At 43.2% G+C, this 19164-nt stretch overlaps 1 pseudogene; it reads right to left on the reverse strand.

Moving 5' to 3' along the window:
• Positions 1-268: 268 nt before the first annotated feature.
• Positions 269-2554, reverse strand: LOC134221470 (uncharacterized; annotated as a pseudogene).
• Positions 2555-19164: the final 16610 nt, after the last annotated feature.

The following is a 19164-nucleotide window of genomic DNA, read 5'->3' on the forward strand; positions in this document are numbered from 1 at the left end:
CACGACCGTTTGCTGTACTGCTCCGAAGTGATCCCCATTCCGCTTGGTCCCTACCCCTTCGGGACACTGGCGGATTAAAAAAGAGGTCATTCAAAGGATATAGTGTGTATGTTTTTTGCCTTCCGCGAGTTAAAATTTTCCGCGCCGGGATTTCTTTTTTAAAAAGAACCTACACGTTCACGAGCCGAAATCGAACTAACGTTTATTCAATAACTAAAATTAATCAAACCTCAAAAGCCTTGCACTTGCACTTTTCCGTCGTCGCACTGTTGGGTCGCATTCCAGTTGGTTGCCGTCCGCTTCAACGTCGTCGTCAAGTGTCGTCAGCAGGTTCCGATGCCCTTGTTCTGGCGGCTTCCGTTGCCAATTCGATGCGACGGGGTCGTCAGCATTTTTCTAGCGCCCATCGGCTAGCTCCGTTGCTAACTCGTCCCTTCCTGACAGATGAGGGTCCATCCGAATCACGTCCATTAGAGTCAAAGATCTTATCCTGGGTTGAATGTCGACCACTGGGTCCTGTGGGGCTGTGACATTAGATGCTTGTATCTTTACAGTGGCTGATCTGTGGGAGAAAATTTTCAAAAGAATCGCAATACCGATTATCGTGCAGGGGAGGGAGATGATTCCTCCAAAAACGGGCCAGGAAGGCCACTGGATGCTGGTGTTGTTCAATCGAATGTATTCCATTTCCTTTCTCATTTCCAGATGCAAACTATGTAGATGTTCCAAGCTTAGGTTTGCTATTGTGAACTGTTTTTGTATTGTAAGACCATCCAATGGAAGCTGTATTGGACTTCCAGCCATATTCCGAATCATATTGGAATAGGTGATGTTGTTGATGGTTACCTCACAGTCGTGAAACGATATCAAAAATGTTCCAGATAACGTACGGTTGCTGATTCCACAATTTGATGAGAATGAAATATTCCTGTCGGAGTTCATTATGACGTTTTCATCATTTATAATAATGATTTCATCTTCAGGTGGATTCATGGTGTAATTGCAGCTTGCTTGTTGTCCCGAGAGAAGTTTTGGTACACATCCGGAATTGTCGAATTCTGTTTCATAGACTTTGTATATATGATTGTCTCTAAAGAGCCCACAATGTAATTACCGATTTCATGATGCAAATAGTTCCTTCTAGCCAGGTGGATCTGTTTGTGACTAGCTGTGACAGGGAAGACGTGAATCTTGTTGAAAATCCTCTTGTCTAAGATGGAAGTTTTTATCAGTAGAGTCAGTTCCTTGCTGTTGGTGGCGACTGTTGTTTCAGCAAAATTGAGTGCTTCCAAGGCATTATGAAGTGAGATATTTTGTTTAGATAGATCTTGATACAAAATCTCAATTTCATTTTGACTTAGTACTTTCTCATTCAAAATTCCTACTTTTGCAAGGGCTATACTTTCAACAATTTGAGTTAATTTCTCTGCTAAAAATTAAAGATTTAGACAAATATTTATTGAATAGATTTCCAATGATTTGGAGTTTGGCAGCTCAATTGCATCTTTTGTTTTGAAAACTAATTCTTTCATCTGTAAATTAAGTGCCCTATTAATTCTAATCTGTGGTTGTTGTTATATACAAGCTCATTAATTGAGGTGTTGAAAATCTTCAAGTCATTAGCGTCTGGGCTTCCTGCTATAAATTTCCAACCAGTTCCAAAACTGTCCCAACGCTTTTGTCTCCTGAAGGGAGCTAAGCTTTTTAGTGTTTGCTGAATTTCCTCGAATTTCTGAATCGACAGTGGTGTAAACTGATTACCTTTTAACTGATCAAACTGATTTCTGAGATTCTCTACATGAAATTTCAATGAAGTGATATTAAAATAGTGAACATAATAATGAGAAGTTATTTGGATTCTTGCTAAACCTGACTGGAAGATAATTATTGGCAAGTGATCAATTCTCCTATCTTCTATCGAGTTACCTATTACTAAATTTAAAAATAGTAAAATTATAAAGGACCATGTCCTGGGTCTGGCCGGCATTTGATGTAATCCGGTCTTCTGTTGGCTGTCCACCGAGGTCGGGAGAGAAGAGGCAGATATGTTGGGTTGATCCGTTTTGCTCCGCTGCTTCTGTTAGTGCTGCTTTCGCTACTCTGTGTCCTCCTTCTCGCTTCGTGTTGCTTCACTGTGTGTGGCTCTTGGAACCACTTTGATAATTTTCATCACTGTTTAGAATTTGGCACTGTTCGGTGCTTGGCTCTATGGACCAATCTGAAGATTTTCACACTTTGGAAACAAACACTTATACACTTTCCAGCACTCAGTGGATCTCGCCGGAGCCTCCAGTTAAAATTTTCCGCGCCGGGATTTCTTTTTAAAAAAGAACAACCTACACGTTCACGAGCCGAAATCGAACTAACGTTTATTCAATAACTAAAATTAGTCAAACCTCAAAAGCCTTGCACTTGCACTTTTCCGTCGTCGCACTGTTGGGTCGCATTCTAGTTGGTTGCCGTCCGCTCCAACGTCGTCGTCAAGTGTCGTCAGCAGGTTCCGATGCCCTCGTTCTGGCGGCTTTCGTTGCCAATGCGACGGGGTCGTCAGCATTTTTTTAGCGCCCATCGGCTAGCTCCGTTGCTAACTCGCGTATACTAAGTATACGTAAAGGCTATAGGGTCACTCCAAAACTGAGCTTTCGAAAGAAGGCTCGAATACCCATAGTGTTATATACCAATCGATTCAGTTCGACGAATTGAGATAATGTCTGTATGTGTATATGTATGTATACGTATGTGTGTGTGTGTACTAAAAATGTGACACACTATTTCGTACTTAGCCTTATCCGATTTGCATGCAGCAGGTTACATTCAACGCGGAATCCTTCCTAATTTTCGCCCAATCGGTCATTGCGTTCCGGAGTTAACATTGTTTTTTTTTCCCATTGGTCCAAGGGTCCTTGGAAAAAAAAATTGAAACGATTTTTTTCAAATTGCTGCAATGCATTCAAATGAGCGCAAATAAATGAGAATTGATTAAAAAACGGAATCTATCTCCCTAAAGTGCAATTTTGACCTCTCTTATGTGATTTTCTTGTTAATACACGAGAAAGGCACAATCACCGCTAGGTGGATTAATGGGTTTCTAGAGAGAGATGAAGGCAAATCTGCAAACACACAACTGAAATTATGACTCAGGGTAGGGGTGGGGTTGACGGAAGGCCCATCAAACCTATCCTTGTAACAGAGGGATACATATATGTTACCCTCTCTTTGAGTGCCCTGATCTCTCTGGGACTAACTGGAAGTTATTACTTCGGAGGGGGCTGTGCTAATGCACTTCACGTGTCCAGCACTGCTAGTTCGAAGCATTCTTCCCATTTCTTCCCGAAGCTTTAATTTTTCACTTGGCGTTTCACTTCGTGTCATTCAGTAACACTATATTTTTGAGAAATTCAGCTCTCGACATGGTCGCAACCTACTCATAAAGTCCCCGACGGCGAATCTATCCTAGTCCAACGGGAAGTCCCCCGGCGACGAGAGCTCTTCGTCTACCCAAAACCGATTATTTAACGCGCCACGAACTACAAGTCCCCGACGCTAGATCTAGGCATCGGCTAGAAGCTTCCCGGTGACGGAAACTCCCCCGAACTGAACTTTTCTACAAATTGATCCATTTAGCTCCCAGCTTAATGTTTTTGTCATTCTCAAACACTTTTTCGTTAAGGCATTTACTGCCCATGATCGCATATTTGTAAAACTCGCGTTTTTGTTTATTTTGTAAAATGCCTGATAATCGTTCATAAAACTCAATTTACTGCATCTAATCATACCTGGTTCTTACGTACTCTGCGAGCGTGGTTTCTGCCCTCCAAAGCGAAACTCCCAAGCATCCCTGGATCCAGGGAACACTTGCTGGAATGATTCCCGGCACCACCTTTGCCTGGATCCCCGGCCATTGTGGCATTAGGGGGAATACTGAGGCCGACGCCCTGGCGAGCATCGGTCACGAAGGTCCACAATATACCCGTTCCGTCCCACTGGCCGACGTTAAGAAATGGACCAAGAGCGTCGTCGGCCAGGACTGGGCTCGGATATGGAACAACAGCACGGGGCTCTTTCTCAGAAAAATCAAGGGAAACACCAACTCCTGGAAAGACCCAGCCACCCAGAAAGAGCAGCAGGTTATCTCGAGGCTCCGGACCGGCCACACAAGGGTCTCCCACAATTTTGGTGGTGGGGGCCCTTTCCGGTCCCGTTGTGATCTCTGCGACACCGAAAATAGTGTGGAGCACTTCATCTGTCGGTGTCCCAAATATGACTACCCCCAAAGTCTATACGGCATACCGGGGAGTATCAGGGACGCACTGGCGGATGATGAAGCTGCCATGGCGACCATCTTCTGCTTCCTGAAGGACGCCCAACTTTTTTACGAAGTTTAGGACCCTGACAGCTTCATAGCGTCAGGCGTCGGGAATGAGGCCCTCCACATCAGGCGAACGGGCATTTCCTAAATGTAAGTCCCACCCCCCCAGCGAGCACCACTCCGACTCGGCTGAGGGGGCATTGACCTACCACCTCCACAGCCATACCTCGTCAAACCATATGCCAATCCGCAATCGAATTTTTCTCTTCCTTCACCGAAGGATCTTGATAAAAAATCATCGAGCATTTTTTCAGGCTCCCTCCGAATTTTTCGGATTCCGAATATCGCTGCAACCACTAGGTGGCGTTCTGAACCTTTAAACGTAAGAAAGGTCGAAAAATTAAAAGGTTTTCTGTGTAAAATTGGCAATTTAGACGAGGAGGTCATTGGATTAGGGCCTCACCATTACTTCAGTCCCTCGGAAGCAAAGCCACCACCGGAGAACAGCGCATTGCAAAACCACAGCAGGACATCTTGAGACTGCTAAACTTCAACAGGATCCCCCAGCAGAAATCCCTGGACTACAGGACTCGTAGGAATGCAGAGCAAACGCCAACTCTCACAGATCTGGCCTACACCTAAGACCCAGGCACATCGGAACACCCGTTTTTAACTTGTTTTACGTAGTGTTTCACCATTTTAATTCTTAATTGTTTTTAACTGTGTTTTTTGTATTTTCTACTGTATTTTTACGTTGATTTTTTAAAATGTTAGAATTAATTTAGAAAAATCATTACACCAACTGGCGATGCCCTTGGTTGGCACGCAGGGCGACCTCACTGGCCGGCCCTCCTCTCAACATAGCTCTGCTATACTACCATCGGCGGGACCCAAGGTTGGCCCGCAAAGGGAACTCCTCAAGTTCCCTTTCAGCTAGTGTTGAACTTAATTTTAAAATTAAAAAACACTTTAATAAAGAATTAAAAAAAAAAAAAAACATCTAATCATACAACAGTAAAATAGGCTTTACTATCTTGCTTTGCTTATCTGTGGTAAGCTGGAAATGATTGAGTTTGTGGGAAGGATTGACAAACGCTTTACAAAATCAACCAAAATACAGATGTTACAAATATGCGATCAGCTCCCAACTAAATCGCGGACTACTCAGATGATCGCCGGCGGCAGATCTATCCTACTCCGACAGGGAGTACCCCGGCGATGAAATTTCCCTCGGAACCGACCACCCACTTCCGTGTAGGGCTTGTTGTCATCACTCTTAACATCTCTTTGATGTTTTCTAGATCGGTGCAGATCTGGAGCTCTTTCTTATTTCAGCGAGTGACCGGTCGAGTGCCGAAGTCGGTCCAAAGATTCCGGGTGGAGCATAGCGCTCCAACTCCCCGGCAGTGGATGCTCCTCCGAAACCAATATTCTGTAACCTTGAACCATTGAGCTTCCCACTTGATTACGATCTACTCTGATAGTCCCCGGCGGCGGATGTATCCTACCCTGACAGGAAATTGGTGGTGGTGGTGAACGTTAATTTACTGTTAATTTACGAAGAAGAACAAAAGAAAACCTACGATGATTCAAATGGATGATTCAACTCAGCCATGATTTTTTAGGTGCTGAATTGGGTGCGTTTCAACTCACGTGCGATTTGAATCGTTCGTGAGTTTTGAGATTTTGAGTTTTTCCCAACACTGGGACAGTCGAAAATCACATGTTCCGTTGTCTCCTCGCAGTTCACACAGATAGGGCAAATGAGGTACTCTGCGTGTTCGAATCTTTGCAGACCCTTCTTGAAACATCCATGGCCAGACAGGAATTGTGTCAGGAGAAAGTTGACTTCCCCGTGTTTCTGTTCACCCACAAGGACACACCCACACTCACCATCTTTTCTATTTACTGTTCCAAGCCAGCTGGGCTCTCTGCTTTCTTCCTTCCTTGCTCTAAAACAGCTGCGACGGAGTTCTGCGATCGTTTCATTCTTCCAGTAGATTGGGCCACGTGTGTATGTGCACGCAATTTTGTAATAACTATTTGGCAAAAGTGGCTTTTGGACGACAACATTTACATGTTTGACCTAAATTGGGCTACCCCTACGACTGCTACATCATGTCGACGGCAACCTGCTGCTTGGCGGTCATCATAGAGGCCCGAAAAAAATCATCAACCCGCTTTGAAATCGGACGAACCGGTTTTGAGTTATGAAGTCCGTCAACTTCGGCAAAAAATGGTTTCAAGCAGTGGCGCCGGGAGTGGGTGGGACAAGTAGGACATGTCCAACGCTTCATGCCTGGGTAGGACAGTCGAAGCATTGTCCTACCCATGATTATTGTAAGAACATACAATATAGACAACTGAAAAATCTAATACTGTTTCAATTTCTAGATCAGAGTTAATCAGAGTTTGAAAATTTATCAGAGGCTAAACTGATAATCGTGGAGGTTTTCGGGATTGTAAAGAGAAATTTATTCTGAAAGGTTCTTCAGAGTCTGTGAGGATTTTTTCTATTCCAAAAAGTGGTCAATGATGTATGTCTTGAAGTTCCTAATAGTTTTTACTCTTCCATAAAATTGTAGAAAATTTGGTGAAACTACGTTATTATTTCTGCTAGTTCAGGGAGGTTCAGAGAATTTCTAATTTCTAAAAACAAAGGTTGAACATCTAAACAAGAATATAGATTAGCCTGGCCGTACTTGTCAATGGTTGACTGATCAGAATTGCTGTAAATTGCGCTACGATTATACTGAATAAAGGTTGGTATTTACCACCTATTCTGGGTGTACACATTTCAGCAGTACTCAAATATAGAGTCAGTCAGGAAAGGAGAGGAATGTTAGTGTGTAGTTATTGTAGGAATCGAGAAGACGTCTACATCCCCGTCACTTGGGCAATAAATTAACAATTTGATTACAGAAAACAAGCAAAACAATAAAATGGGAAGGAATGTAATATTTTTGAATCTTAAAACTAACCAATTTGACTCAGACAAGAAACGTTTAACATTTATTGAAAAGGTTTTTTTTTTAAATAGTATTTTGAAGTGCACTTTAATTGAACTTTATTTAGCGTGTAACTAACAAAATGTTTCGATCTTACTTGGATATCTCACACAAACGTTGCGGCCGATTGATGATCACTCGGTGGTCGACATACAGCAGAACCGGGAGCAGGGGTGATCAAACGTTGACGACGAAGACCACGGCAAGGGGCACTAGGCAAGATGTTCCAGGGATGTTGTCTTGGCTTTACCGTATCATGGGGCACTCAAACTTCATTCCCAATTTGCACGAGGGAAACACAAGTGACACTGTGACCGTATTGTAACGCTTGGTCAATGTTCCAATGGTCCAGGGAGCGGTACTATTTCGCGCGCGCACTTTACAAGGTGGTCCTATCCGAGCGAGAAACACCGGAGCCGACGGCATCAATCTTTTCTGAACACCACCATGTGCTTTAGGCTTCTGATATGCACTTTCTTCACCGTCAGCTCGGACCACTATACACCGGTACTGTCCTTTACTACTATTTGCACCACGCTCGCTCGGAAATTTAGTGTGATACGATTTTGACCTAGCTGGCTTAGCTCGGTTAGAATTTAACGTTCACTTTTCAATCACTTTTGGGTTCTATTATTCGTAACCGTCCGTGGTGCAGCCAAGCATAGGCCCGTACCAATTATAACTTTTAATGTTCTTCAACTTGTGGTGTTTTAGCTGATAACTTTTAATCATTAACTTTAGTCTAATTTGTAAGTTTTAACAAAGATTATAGTCACAAATTCTCACAAACTTTAAACTTTGGAACAACGATTTGCTCGAAAACGTGGCAAATTCGCGGGTGTCACTTTTTCATCACTCCTCTGGACCGGTTGAATTACTAAGAGAGCGATTCTATTCCGGCCTTGCCCTTTTATCCTCTTCTTGCCGCCCCAAATATAACGCCCATAGCCTGCCATTTCGTTATTCCGGTGTGCGTTTTGGTGAATCGCTGCGTTTCTCGTTGATTTTTATTAGTATAATATCTAGGGGTTTTGGTTGATGTTGCGTTTTCAAATTTTAGATTTAAATTCAAATAATTTTAGCTAGATTGCATGCAAAATCTGTACATTTTCAGCCCTAATTGCTTGTTTTCTTTTTTTTTCATTTCTTTATGTAATTTTGTATGACAATATTCAAATGCAAATAGTGTAAATAATTATAATAAATAGTGTAAATAAATATTCGAATAAATAATGTAACTAAGAAATCCAATAAATAATGTATATAAATAATGTAAATAACGTAAATAAATATTGTAAATAATGTAAATAAATATATTTTTTCAACACCAACCAGGAGATAAACAAACAACTAAATATAATATACAAACTTGGACTCAAACGTCATCTTTTAATTAATATAATTGTTTGTTTACACCCTACAGCTACTATATACAAAATAAATATCAGTCAAACATACAAATATGGACCACAGACATTTATTTTATATACAGACATTTAATAATAAATTAGTAGACGAACACGGAAACATATATTTACATTTTTTTTGGGGGTCTGAGCTAAATTGGCCCAAGAACCAAGGGGTTTTAATTGTAACCCTAAAATGGCGGGTTACAGACTGCCGAGCTTGACGCCAGAAATTGAGAAACTAAACAAGGATATGAGAGAACAAGAAATATGCCAAAATGAAGTAGTTTATGATGACTGTAGCACATCCGGATGTGTGGTAGCAAGCCAATTAGAGAAAGAACTCCAAAAGCTTCTTAGTTTATTTGAATTTGTAGGAATCACAAATATTCCTACGTTTGCATGAAATCTTAGAAGCTAGAAAGAAAGAAGTCTAAAATACGGAGTAACATTATTCTAGAAATTTCTGAAAACCCCTTAATCCTACTGTACTGTAGTGTACAACTACTAGTACTGAACACCCTGAAAGATTCTTTGTGTAGATCGAAGCGATGTTTCTAAAGATTTCTAAAGGTTCGAATTTCTAGAAGTTTATAATTTCTTGAAACCATTGATTATTTTTTAAATTTACAGAAAACTATGATCAATTCTGGAAATTCGTAAGACATACTTCTTGAAAATGTTATTAAACTCTGGAAATGCAATGATTGTCTTAATAGCCATAGGGAGTTTTATAACTTATGTGAGGATGGCCGTAAAAATCTCTTGAAATCCTAGAGGATCTCCAGAAAATCCCTAAATGAAGAGAGTATTCTATAGATTTGATAATATATTTTTTGCCCTACCCACCCACGTCTCGGAACGTGACGGCGTCTCTGGTTTCAAGATAATCACGTTTCGCCCGAAGCGCTGCTACTTCACTTTTCGGCCTATAACTTTGGAAAGGAGTGTCTCATGATCCGATCGGGTAAAGTTTCCAATGAAGTTTCAAAGTTCCAAAAATATTTGTGTGCTATTAAAAAACAATTTGTCGGAGTCGATAAATCGATAACATAATGTTTGATTGCAAAATCGTGTGCGCATACACCGTATATCAGTACTTACTTGATACTTGATGGGCTACAGCTCTTCGATGAACCTACGCCGAATGGAATATCCTTCTCCACTGGACTCGATCCTGGGCCAATCGCTTCCAGTCGCCCTGAACATTGAGCGCCCTCAGGTCCTCTTCAACTGCAAAAAGCCATCGTGTACGCGGCCTTCCACGAAACCTGCGGCCTCTTCCGGGTTCTCTACTAAATATTATCTTCGCTTGACGTTCTTCCGGCATACGAACAACGTGACCAGCCCACCGTAGTCTGCCGTGTTCTATAAGCTTAATAATATCCAGCCCACCTGGTACAATTCGTGATTCATGCGACGCCGCCAGATACCGTTCTCCTGTTTACCGCCGAGTATTGTCCGCAGCACCTTACGCTCAAACACTCCGAGAGCTCTCCGATCAGCCTCCTTTGACGTCCATGTCTCATGGCCGTATAAAGCCACCGGAAGAATCAGAGTAGTATACAGCGCGAGTTTTGTTTTGGTTTGCAAACTACGGGACTTAAGCAGGTTACGAAGTCCGTAATTAGCCCTATTTGCAGCTGCAATACGCCTTTTCACCTCGCGGGGGTAACATCATTATCGCACGTCACTAATGTTCCAAGATGCACAAATTCTTCTACCACTTCAAATTTTTCACCATCCAGCACCATTTCGCTACCACCACCACTAATGAACCCACGTTGATTGCCGGCGACCATGTACTTCGTTTTGCTGGTATTGATCGTGAGTCCAATCCTCGCTGTCTCCCTCTTAAAAGGCACAAAAGCCTCTTCCACGGCACGGCGATCAATTCCGATAATATCGATATCGTCCGCAAATCCCAGGAGCATATGCGATTTTGTGATAATGGTACCGCTTCTTTGCACACCAGCTCTCCTAATCGCTCCCTCGAGCGCTATATTGAACAGTAGATTCGAGAGTGCATCACCCTGCTTTAATCCATCTAAGGTAACAAATGACGTCGATATTTCATCCGCAATCCTTACACTTAATTTCGATCCGTCCAACGTTATACGAATCAGCCGTATCAGTTTCGCTGGAAAACCATGTTCAAGCATAATTTGCCATAATTCATTCCGTTTCACTGAATCGTACGCCGCCTTGAAATCAATAAACAGATGATGTGTCTTAATATGGTGCAGAACTTCATAAAGCTGCTCACTGCCGTGTTTGAGAAGTTCAGCCGAGAGCAGGTCCTTCCCCGCAGCCTTATTGTTTTTCAGCTCTTTAACAGCTTTTTTTACCTCATCTAGTGTAGGTGACTCCACAGCTTGTCCATCGTCGCTAATATTTATTCTGTTCACCGATGCACCGTCACTTCCTCCATTCAACAAAGTCTCGAAGTGTTGCTTCCACCTGGCAGCCACTTCAGTTTTATCTGTCAGCAAATTCCCTTGTTGGTCGTTGCACATGACGGGAGATGGCGCTGTCTTTCTCCGCACGCCATTGACAGACTCATAAAACCTCCGCATATCTTTCTGCTCAATTTTTTCCTGCGCCTCACTAATAACTTGTTCTTCGTACTCTTTTTTCTTCCTGTGGTGGGTTCGTTTTTCGGCTGTTCTTGCTTCCTTGTACCGATGTCTATTCGATCGAGTACCCGACACCAACATCCGGCTTCTGGCAACGTTCTTCTCGTCTGTCACTCTCTGACACTCCACATCGAACCAACCCGTCCTGGATCGCCTATCTCGTGCTGTTGTGCTCACCGCTCCATGGATCGACTCCCATAGATCGTTGATGTTGTCGCTAACGTTGATTGCACTTATCCGTTCGTCGAGCTTCTGGTGGTACTCAGTCGATACTCCTTCCGCCGACAATCGCTGGATATTGTAACGCATCGTTCGTTGTGATCTTTCGTTCGATACAGTTGACAACCGTGATCGAATTTTACTGACAACGAGGTAGTGATCAGAGTCATTGTTCGGACCTCTGAATGTCCGCACATCGATAACATCCGAGAAATGGCGCCCATCCACCAGAACATGGTCTATCTGGTTGCAAGTTTCACCATTTGGGTGTCTCCAGGTGTGCTTTCGGATGTTCTTTCGTGCAAAGTAGGTGCTACTGATGGCCATCCCTCTGGCAGCAGTAAAATTTACTAGCCGTAGGCCGTTGTCATTGGTAGCGGAGTGAAGGCTATCCCTACCGATTATGGGACGGAAAAAGTCCTCTCTACCGACCTGAGCGTTAGCGTCTCCGATAACAATTTTCACGTCATGCTTTGGGCACTCTCCATAGGCTTTATCAAGACATTCATAAAACGCGTCCTTCACGTCGTCGGATTTATCGTTTGTCGGTGCGTAAACGTTGATTAGGCTGTAATTGAAGAATTTTCCCCGTATCCCCAACACACAGATTCGTTCGCTAATGGGTTTCCACCGCATCACTCACTTCATTTGCTTGCCCATCACTACGAAACCAACTCCATGCTCTGCTTTTTCACCACCGCTGGGATAGATATTATACTTGAATGCAGTGTTGATCGTGGGGTCCACGGCTCGGAATTCACGTTCTCCGGATCTAGGCCATCGGACTTCTTGAATAGCAGCCACGTTCACTCCAACCATACATCATCTATTTATCGACTTCAAAGCTGCATATGATACAATCGATCGGGACCAGCTATGGCAGCTAATGCACGAAAACGGATTTCCGGATAAACTGATACGGTTGATCAAGGCGACGATGGATCGGGTGATGTGCGTAGTTCGAGTTTCATGGGCATTCTCGAGTCCCTTCGAAACGCGTAGAGGGTTACGGCAAGGTGATGGTCTTTCGTGTCTGCTATTCAAAATCGCTTTGGAGGAAGTAATACGAAGGGCAGGGATTGACACGAGTGGTACGATTTTCACGAAGTCCGTCCAGTTATTTGGTTTCGCCGACGACATTGATATCATGGCACGTAACTTTGAGAGGATGGAGGAAGACTACATCAGACTGAAAAGCGAAGCTAAACGGATTGGACTAGTCATCAATACGTCGAAGACGAAGTACATGATAGGAAGAGGCTCAAGAGAGGTCAATGTAAGCCACCCACCACGAGTTTCTATCAGTGGTGACGAAATCGAGGTGGTTGAAGAATTCGTGTACCTGGGCTCACTGGTGACCGCCGATAACGATACCAGCAGAGAAATTCGGAGGCGCATAGTGGCTGGAAATCGTACGTACTTTGTACTCCGTAAGACGCTCCGATCGAATAGAGTTCGCGCCGTACCAAACTGACTATCTACAAAACGCTTATAAGATCGGTAGTACTCTACGGACACGAGACCTGGACGATGCTCGTGGAGGACCAACGCGCACTGGGAGTTTTTGAAAGGAAAGTTTTGCGTACCATCTATGGTGGGGTGCAGATGGCAGACGGTACGTGGAGGAGGCGAATGAACCACGAGTTGCATCAGCTGTTGGGAGAACCATCCATCGTTCACACCGCGAAAATCGGAAGACTGCGGTGGGCCGGGCACGTAGCCAGAATGTCGGACAGTAATCCGGTGAAAATGGTTCTCGACAACGATCCGACGGGAACAAGAAGGCGAGGTGCACAGCGGGCAAGGTGGATCGATCAGGTGGAGGACGATTTACGGACCCTCCGCAGACTGCGTGGTTGGCGAAGTGCAGCCATGAACCGAGCTGAATGGAGAAGACTTTTATGTGCAGCACAGGCCACTCCGGCCTTAGTCTGATAATGAATAAATAAATCACTCCAACCTTCTGCAGTTCACGAGCCAGAAGGCTCACTCGTCCAGGTTCATTTAGGGTCCTGACATTCCAGGTACCGAGTTTCCAACCATAGTCCTTATTTCGTTGCCGGGTCGGTTGCCAAAAATAACGTTCTCTTTTTTTTCTATCTCTATTTTTCGTGGTATTTGAGAGGCTTCAGTATGCTACCTTACCGGGATCGCGTTACCTACATCGCGATGATGGGGTTGCCACCTTAGTTATGGCTGACGCGATACAGCATTTCGTTAATCAGCCGTTGGGTTCCAGGTAGACGCTGTTTGAGCCGCACCTCCTGGTGAACAGACGCTCGAGGCGTACCTTCTCACTCTAGCTGATGTTAGAAGGACAACAGTGCCCAGGCTGCACTACCAGCTAAGTACACAACCCTTAGCTGGCGGTCTTTTGTCATCGGACGACCCGTGGAAGCGTGAGATAGGGACTTGTGGGGACCAGAGCTCTGTTGGGCGCTCCTTCCTTGATGTCAACCCACCATTTTGCAGCCCGTAGAAGCCAAGTCCGAGGAGACGCACTACAGTAGAGTTCGTTTCTCCAAAAAGAATCCGGTTGCTAGAGGCTGACCACTTATGTAGGAGAGTGTCTCCGATTGCGGGCCACCCTGCATAGCTGTCGACGCCTAACAGGTACGCCAAATGTAAGCAGTGTCAAAGCTGTAGTTTGACAGCGCACATAATCAGAGGTAATACCGAAACAAGCACACGCATATGGCTTCTTGCTGTGAGCAAACAAAAAATATTGTAAAAAATTGTTTTGTTATTTCTTACATACGATTAACCGGGGTAGAACACTGCAAAGTGGCGAGTGTTATACTTTGTGGTTTAGTTAAATAATTTGCGATGTGACATCAAATTCCACTGAAATATTTGTGTTGTGTAAATTTGCTGCACAAAAGAAAAATGTTTACCAGGCCACTCAATGTACCTGGTTGTGGATCACTTTATGTTTTGTGTTTGAAGTGTGTGTGTGTTTGAGCATAGAATGGTCCAATATCGTTGAGGATTATAGCTTAACATATTTCAACAGTCTTTTTGAGACTTTTTGTGAACTCCCAGTCAAATCGACGCCAAAAATTCACCCAAATCAACAGGAAACAATTTAAATTGGCTGAGCGATGCGAACAAACGATGTTTAGGCGACGAGTTGTCCATCAATTCCGCCCCCAAGGGATACAAACTTTCTCGTGGCAGTTTGCAGCGCTATAAGATCGCCTATGGAGAAATTGGTGATATTTCGTACGTTAAGCATGGCGTTTTGTTGCAATTCGTTCTTGAGTACAGCCTACGAACTCCAATATGGTATTTTTTGCCTTTGTCGTACAACAAAGTTACACCGAAGAGCTTCGACTCAGCTCAGCGAACTGTGTGTGTGTATGTATGTGAGAAGTGAGAATTAAGAAGGTGGAACTAAGAAGTAAGCGAGAAGTGTGAAGTGAGAAGCGAAAAGTGAAAATCGAAAGAGAAGTTAGAAGTGATAAATGAGAAGTGCAATGTGAGAAGGAAGTGAGAAATGAGAAAGATGAGTAAGAAGTGAGAAGTAAGATGTGAGAACTAAGAAGTAAGAAGCGAGAAGTTTGAAGTGTTAAGTGAGAAGCGATAAATATTCAGCAACATCATAGTTCTCTCACACCTAGAACTCGTGATGCCGGAAAGCTTTGCCGAATCTTACATACCACCGGATAGTGGTCAGATTCAATATTTGGGCCTCGGAAGGTTCTCACATCCATGACCTCCGAGAAATGTTGACCGTCCTCCAAATCATGATCGATTTGAGAACACGTATCACCTTTTGGATGTCTTCAGGTGTGAATATTCTTGCATGCAAAAAAGGTGCTACAGAAAGCCATTCTTCTGGCTGCGGCAAAGTCAACTAGCCTCAGGCCGTTGTCATTGGTAGATGCGTGGAGGCTTTTCTTTTCAATGGCTGGGCAAAAGAACTCTTCCCTTCCAGCCTGTGCGTTTGTGTCACCGAAGATGAATTTCACGTCGTGTTTTGGGCATTCCCTAAACTGACCTAAGTTATATAAGTTATCAAGACCTAAGTCTTAAAATTTACATCGTTAGCCGCAATTTAATTGCGTTATACTTACACTGAATTAGAATGAAGCTGTTTTAGAGGGGTGTGCAAATCGCGCTTTTTTCTTGCTACCGATATAGCCCTTTTCTGATATTTCAACTTCTCTATTCAACTATTTAGAACACATCCCGCAGTTCTTTTACCCAACTCGCAACCCAACCGCGCTAGATGTATTTGATAATTTATAACACAAAAACATGACTCGTGCTCGTTGCCCGATGGATTGCATGATGCAAGGTGTTTGGAAAATTTGCTGGACTGCACCTTGGCGGTGTTCGAGCGTTGAATGCGGTTACTGCCTTTCCGCAGCCTTCCCGGCCGAGTGGAGGCGTTCCGTATGTGTATACCACCCGTGCAATTAGGCCCTCGCTGCCAGTTGTTGTGCAGCCGCGGCTCGGCAGGCATTGCATTGCGGTAATTAACTTATATTCCGCCGCTCTGCGGGAATGGAAAGACGATCGCGTGACGAGCTCGCGCCAATCACCGGGAGTCAGCTCGCCCGTCAGAATGATTGTACGGTGAAAATGATGCTTCTCTGTGCGGTAAACCGTGAGTCGATTTCCACTGTAAAATTAGATATTCCATTTCTTGATTAATTTTGGATCTGTTTAAAGTATATGGCGGAAGCGATGGCAAGGCTTTTCAGTAAGGGATATATATTTTTTTCGAAATGAAACGTTTTTCAACGATAAAATGTTCGTAGACTATGGCTAGTTATTTGACATAAGACTGAATCCATTAGCAAAAGGAAAGGCATTTGAATGCATAAAGGCCGGAGTCATATTTATTAAAGAGAATGTCAGCGCTGCTGTTTTATATTATTAAATGAAACATTGAAGAGATTCTTCCAATTCATATTACAAAGATTCTAGACTGGTTTCGTGGGATCAAACCCCACCGAAGAAAGCGGTTACCCTCTAATGGTGCACAGTTTCACTTAGAGTCCCTCGCTGGCACTCGGACGGTGATCAGCCGCCCCTAACATGGAGAACAGACGCTCAGTTAGATTTGCACCTCCGGAGGGGAGCAAACCCCCCCCCTTCCCTGTCAGCATACGACCATAGTTCCCACCGGGGTTGGTTATCCGATCTTCCCTAAGGTTGCTCGTATCCCAGCCAGCCCCACGAGTAGGTAAGGATAGGAGTTGCTGGGTAAGAGGCTAAGAACCGCGAGATGGGGTCTATTTTATTCCTTCAGGTACGCGATGAATGCACACAATCCTGCTTTGAACCATCTAGAGCAATCTTCAACTGCCTTCACTCTACCGGAAACCCATATTCAGGCCTTATCCACCTTAGCTCTTTTCACTCCACAACGTTTCGGACACGCCACTTCGGGCTCAAGCTGGTAAAAAAAATGATAAATTAAATTCACATAAAAATACAAACTGATAAGAAGGGTTGAGGATTAATTAATATGAAACTAAATAGAAAAACACAAATTAGTGGAAAATGAAATGTTCGAACGAACGTTTCATTGTACGCATTTTAAAGACGGCAAAAAGTAAAATGCCCCGTTTTGGAAGAACATCTGTCCTGCATTTGTCTTGTTACTACTCTGGTCGCAGATTAAAACACTTCTTCCTTATTCCAAAAAGTTAAAAAATTCTGTTTACGACTCAACTGCAATCATGCTCGAGTTCAGAAGCATTGGAAGCTGATCTGCATTGTTGGTGATGATGAACGTAAACGGGTGTGAAATTTGCATAGAAAAGTATCAGCTCACAACAAGCGACCGCGAGATGGGGAAAACTCCGAGCACGAAACTTTCCCCTGCCAGAGGACAGGAATGGAACAACAGAAATTATAATTGAAAAACTTTAACGCGAAACCAAGTCCGTTCGTTCACCGTTGGTTAGTCACTCGCAGCACGGTTGGTAAGTAGAAGTTAGTAGAAGCAGTATTGTAAGTAGTTGAACGTAATCCACAACTACTGGATGCACAATTATGTGGTGCGAAGAAGCATGAAATAAAAAAAACAAAAAACAATATAAAGGATAGTTTTGTGAAGATTTATGATACTATTCAAAAGTAGTTTAACTATAGACTCATCAAATACAAGATTAGTAGAAAAATCTAACGAGAAGCAAAACTTTCGTAGTGAATGCTATAAGTTGTGAGCAATTCATTTCATGATATTAAGTACCAATGCTTGAGGCAGGGCAGGTTAGAACCAATTTTAAAACACAGCCTCTCATATTGTTTTGTTACCTCTGAAGGTCACCTCATCGTACATAATCGTGAATCGACCTCATTAAGATTGAAATCATTGGTTTCTTACTTTCTTCCAACTGATACCATACTTAGTCCCAGATTTTTATTACTGCTATGAAAGCCGGCAGAATAAAGAAAACAGCGAGTCTTCAATTGTGGAGCTCGCAAAACAATGCAAGTGATATTTCGATTGAATTTGAACTTTCGCTTATAAGCTTTATGGCATATATTTTAATGTAATATCTAAGTCGACTAGACACAATATGATTATATGTAGAATACTTAAATGAAGAATTCTTTAATTCCTGTCATTTAAACCCCTTTTCCTTGCAACCGACTGAATTCTAATTCCAGCACCATCACGCACAACTGATTCTAATCGTAACCGCAGTCATCATAAATCGTTTGAGCAACAATTGAAGAATTCCACCATTTGACCGGACCCATGCACTAATCACTGATTGTTTGTGAGAGGGGGGGGGAGGGGGGAGTTGAAATGCTGATAAGGAACTGAATATTTCCTAGAACTGATTTATCGTTGAACGGAACGGAACGACAGAGCGGCCACAAAACCAGGCATTTCCATATAAATCACTTTTACGACCACGTCGAGGCACCGCACAAGAACCAAACTCAATTTGTCACGATTTTCTGGTCTTCGTGTGATTGTCCTCGGCGGGAAAAAGTTCTTATACCTGCGACCCGACTGCTGCCCTCTCCGAAAACGTGTGCCATCGAGTGTAATTTCTGTGAACCGGCTCCCAAACTCGAAACGCTTTAACAAACAGTAATGCAATTTATTTAGGCACAAAAGTATAACGCCATAACCCAATCATGATCAGACACTTAATGAATGTAATTTTCATAATATTGACTCTACAAATAGGATTATCTGCCGCCGGTACTGACTAAAATTTGTAATAAATATATGTATGCATCCTGTTATCAATTCAACAAGCCGAGTGGAAGGCTCCACTCTATGGCGATTTTACGGATACACTCTTGGCCGGAAGTTTGGGATCGCACGCGTTGAGTGTTCACCGACGCAAGAAATATTTCATAGTTTTGTCTGTCATCAAAATTTTCACCCTGTCACGGCAGGTCAGCGTATTCTTCAAATTTCTTTCCCGTAAGGAAAGGCGTTCCTGGCCTTAAGTTAAAACACTCTCTTGGTTTATGAAGCCACGATGCGTGCTTTTGTGGTGCGTTGTGTAGATTACGTGCGTATCTTCAAGGTTTGCAGAAATCGCTCTTAATGGATAACAAGATCTATGAACAACGATATAAGATAGGCAAAAACCGTTCCTAAT

This window comes from Armigeres subalbatus, chromosome 3 (assembly GCF_024139115.2).
Source record: "Armigeres subalbatus isolate Guangzhou_Male chromosome 3, GZ_Asu_2, whole genome shotgun sequence".
NCBI classification, from domain to species: Eukaryota; Metazoa; Arthropoda; class Insecta; order Diptera; family Culicidae; genus Armigeres; species Armigeres subalbatus.